The sequence below is a fragment of the Elephantulus edwardii genome, unplaced genomic scaffold, assembly GCF_000299155.1.
Source record: "Elephantulus edwardii isolate Elephantulus edwardi_28Jun2011 unplaced genomic scaffold, EleEdw1.0 scaffold00013, whole genome shotgun sequence".
Lineage (NCBI taxonomy): Eukaryota > Metazoa > Chordata > Mammalia > Macroscelidea > Macroscelididae > Elephantulus > Elephantulus edwardii.
In genome coordinates, this window is record NW_006399763.1 from 1876221 (window position 1) to 1880751 (window position 4531).

At 38.7% G+C, this 4531-nt stretch overlaps 1 protein-coding gene across 1 annotated transcript in view; it reads right to left on the reverse strand.

Moving 5' to 3' along the window:
- The window catches only part of ARMC2 (armadillo repeat containing 2), a 196218-nt gene that overhangs the window by 98765 nt on the left and 92922 nt on the right, over positions 1-4531 (reverse strand). The gene's annotated exons all lie outside the window — the stretch shown is intronic.

The following is a 4531-nucleotide window of genomic DNA, read 5'->3' on the forward strand; positions in this document are numbered from 1 at the left end:
CAGGTTATACACATGGACTTCACCTGATGGTATGCATAGGAATCAGATCGACTACATCTGCGGAAGGAACCGCTGGAGAAACTCAATATCAGCTGTGAAAACTAGGCCGGGGGCTGACTGTGGAACAGACCACCAATTACTCATACGCAATGTTAGCCATAGTTCTTTTTAATCCTGGTATAATCAATAAAACTTAATAGACACTCTGGTATTCTCTGCTGTCAGAGGACCCATATGAGAGCAGCAAAGATATCCCTGGTGCCACAGCCTCTTCTAAAACCAGCTTGAACTTCTGGCAGCTCACAGTCAATGTACTGTTCCAGCTGTGTTGGGATGATCTTCAGCAATATTTTGCTTGCATGGGATGTGAACAATTCTTTTTGAGAATTTCCACATTGTGTTATGTCACCTCTTTGGGAAATGGTAATATGGATCTCTTCCAGTCAGTCGGCCAGACAGCTGTCCTCAAAATTCCTGGCACAGACAGGTGAGTACATACAAGGCTATATCTGTTAGCTGAAACATATGAATTGATATTCCATCAATTTCTGGGGCCTTATTTTTTCACCAGTGCCTTCAGTGCAGATTGAACTTCTTCCTTCATTACCACTGTCTCTTATTCGTATGGTGGTAGTGGTTATTGTTAGGTGCCACTGAGTCGAGTACAACTCATAGCAATGCTATGAACAAAAGATTTGAACCTAGTCCTGTTCCGCACCATCCTCACACTTCCTGACACACAGGTGACCCCTGCTGCAGTCATTGGCCAATTCACTCGGTTGAGGGTCTACCTCTCCTTCACCAATCCTCTACCCTTCCTAGCATCATGGCCCTTTCCAAGCAATAGCACCTCCTAGCAATATATCCAAAGTATGTGAGGCAAAGCCTCAGCATTCTTGCCTCCAAAGAGCACCTCAGCTGCATCCTCTCCAAGACATAGCTACTCGTTCTTCTGGCTGTCCATGGGCTGGTCAGTATTCTTCTCCAGCACTACAACTCAAAGGCATCAATTCTTTTCTTTGTCATCCTTATTCACTGTCCATGTCTTGGATGCATAGCAAGTAATCAGAAAGACTCTGGCTGGAATCTGATGCACGTAAGTCCTCAAACTGACATTACTACTCCTCAATATTTTGGAAAGGTCCCTAACTTCAGCTTTTCCCAGTGCAACACATCTCATTATTTCCTTACCGCTTGTACCAAGGGTGTAAATTGTGGATCCAAGCAAGATGAAGCTGTTTAAAGTTTCAATCTCCTCTCTATCCATCATGGCACTGCCTGTTAGTTTTCTTGATACTGAGACATAATCCATACTGAAAGTTGCAGGTCGCATTCCTTGATCTTATGCAACAAGTGCTTCAAGTACTCTTCACTTTCAGCAAGTAAGGTTGTGTTATCTGCATAATGGAGGTTGTTTTTTAAAATAAATTTTTTCAAATTTTTATTTTAATGAACATTTAAAGAAGTTAAATTTTTTTCTGCATATTTTCTTTTTAAAAGTTATTGCAATTTTAATGAAAGTTTATAAAGAACTTGGATTTCCATTCATTCATTGTTGACATTTTCCTCCCTGCCCACTTTCTCCCCACTAGTGGGCTTTTTTCTTTGGAAAAAAAAATTCTTTCCTTGTTATACAGACAACACCCCCCCACCCCCACCCCAAGTCCACTTTACTATGTATTTCTTATTCTGGACTCTTGTCATGCCAATAATACTTAATCATATATTCCTTTTGTACAGTTCTCTCCCTTGTCTGTTTGAATGCCTCTTTTCTTATTTTCCCCCCAAAGCCAATCTCAGTCCTGTTTTATTACAGTGGCATTATGTAGTATTTGTTGTTTTTTTTTGTGTGTGACTGAGATATCTCACTCAGCATAATGCCCTCCGGGGTCACCCATTTTGTATAATATTTCATGAGTTCTTTGTTTTTCATTGCTGCATAATATTTCACCATGTGACTACACCACAGCTTCTCTATCCATTTGTTTGTTGATGGGCCCTTGGGTTTTTCCAACTCTTTGCTATGTGAACAAAGCAGCAAAAAACATGGGTGTGCATAAATCTGCTTGGGTGGCAGTTCTGCTTTCTTTAGGGTATATTCCCAGTAGTAGAATTTCTGGGTCAGATGGTATTTCTATTTCCAACTTTTTGGGAAAGCGCCATACTGCATTCCATAGTGGTTGCACCATTTTACACTCCCACCAACAGTGAATAAAAGTTCCAGTTTCTCCACATAAAGAAGGTTATTGATGAGTCTCCCTCCAATCCTGATGCCACATTCCTCTTTATAGAATCCAGCTTCTCAGATAATTTCCTCAGCATATAGATTAAGCAGGTATGGAGATATACATCCCTGACACAACCCCTTCCCATTTCCAAACAATGTAGTGCTCCCCTGTTCCATTCTCATAACAGCCTCCTGGTCCAGGTATAGGTCCTACATGAGCACAACCAAATGCTCTGGGATTCCCATTCTTCTCAATGTCAGCCACAACTTGTGATGATCCACACAGTCAAAGGCTTTTGCATAGTCAATAAAGCACAAATAGACATTCTTCTGCTACTCCTTACTTTCAGCCAGGATCCATTTGACATAAACAATAATATCCCTGGTGCCACGGCCTCTTCTAAATCTATCTGATACTTCCTGAAATATCTCATTGTTAACCAGTTCCTTTTGGTATAGTGATTCTGTGTATTCCAGTGATTCTATATAGCTAACTCATTTAGCAACTTAATTATTTAGGGATATGTCAAGAATTAAACACTATTAACAAGGTTACAAAATAGAAACAAAAACCAAACCAACAACAAAAACCCACAAATCTAGACCCAATGCTTTCAACTAGTTCCAACTCACAGTGGATCTTCAGGTGTCTGTTTCAGAGTAGAACTGCTTCACAGGATTTTCTTGGTTACAGTCTTAACAGAAAAAGATCAAAAGGAGATAAACCTTTCTTCCACAATGCTGGATGAGTTTGAAGCCCCAACCTTTCAGCTAGTAGTTATTGTGAACTATCAAGTCTGAACCAAAAAAGCCGGTCCTCCAGTGGGTATTCAGAGGCAGTAAATTGCTTGGAAGGAGATTACCCGTATTTCTCCCTTAGAGCCACTGATGGATTACAACTAACAGAACTAACACAGAGATGCCGTCTCTGAGTTAGCAGAAAAGCTCTCACCTACCAGAGCTCCCCAAGGTTACCTCTTCTTGTTGTTATAGGCCTTTGACTCAGAACAGACTGTTGGCTGACCCTTCAGCAGGTTTTCAAAGGCTATAAATCACCTGGGAGGAGATTGCTTATCTTTTTCTCACAAAATTGCTGGTGGATTTGAACTGCTTGTCTTTGGGATGCTAGTACAACTCCCTACCTACTAAGCCACCAGTCTTACAGACATTAAAAAAAGAAAGACAATAGCTGAGCACCCATCTAGACTAAACAGAATATTAAACAGAATATGTAAAACACAGAGAACCTAACAGCAAAAATAAGGATCACATCATTTTTGCATTTCACTGGAAAAGAACTAGTCCAAGCATGAGGAATTTGAACATTTCATTTGTACCAAAGCATAACATTTACTCAACGGCAGAGCTGAATGATACTCACCCAGAATGTTGTCATGTTGAATCAAAGAGTCATTCTTCTCATTTCTGCTAATTTTAAAGATAAGTTTGCAGACATTAAGAAGATTCTTTCTACTTACTTTAAGCTGCAGGGAAAGAAAAGATATTTTTATTGCAGAAGGAAATAAAGGCATCCTATAACTTTTAACACAAATAAATATCTATTCTTAAGAGGCAGCAAGAGTATTTTTAGATCATAAGTCAAAGTTCAAAAGAAGCCAACTTTCAAAAGTTTAGGCCACATACTGACCAATTACCAACTGTACCTCAATGATTGTAAATACAATAAAAATTATCTTTTCAGTATGCACATTTTAGTGCAAATGATTATAAATACAATTAAAATTATCTCTTCAGTATGCACATTTTAGTGCTAAGTATCTTATTACTGTGTAAGTAATAAGTATTCCTTGCTCCAGTTTGTATCATAAGTGAGACTACTGGCTACTTTTCAAGAGCAGTGAGGAAGAAGGGGCTGATGATGTTGTACACTTAAATAAATGGAGTAATTGCTTAAAAACAAATGTGAGCAGAAGAATTTCAGTTTAGACGAACTGAAAAAAGAATTGGTAGGAAAAAAAACAAAGGCGAAAAGTACTAACTTCTTTATCATTTGTGTAAAAGAAAATAAAGCCAGTAATACTGTTGCATTCCAGACTAAACTCACTGCCTTCAAGTCCATTCTGACTCATGGTAACATTACAGGACTGCCCACAGTGTTTCCAAGGCTGCAGGACAGAGAAGCAGACTGCCACCTCTTCTTCCTGTGAGCAGCTGATTCATTCAAAACTGCTGACTTTCAGTTAGCAGCTAAATGCTTTAACTATTGCTTCTAGCATTAGATTATATATATATTAGATTATATATATTAGATTATATATATTATATATTAGATAGATTAGATAA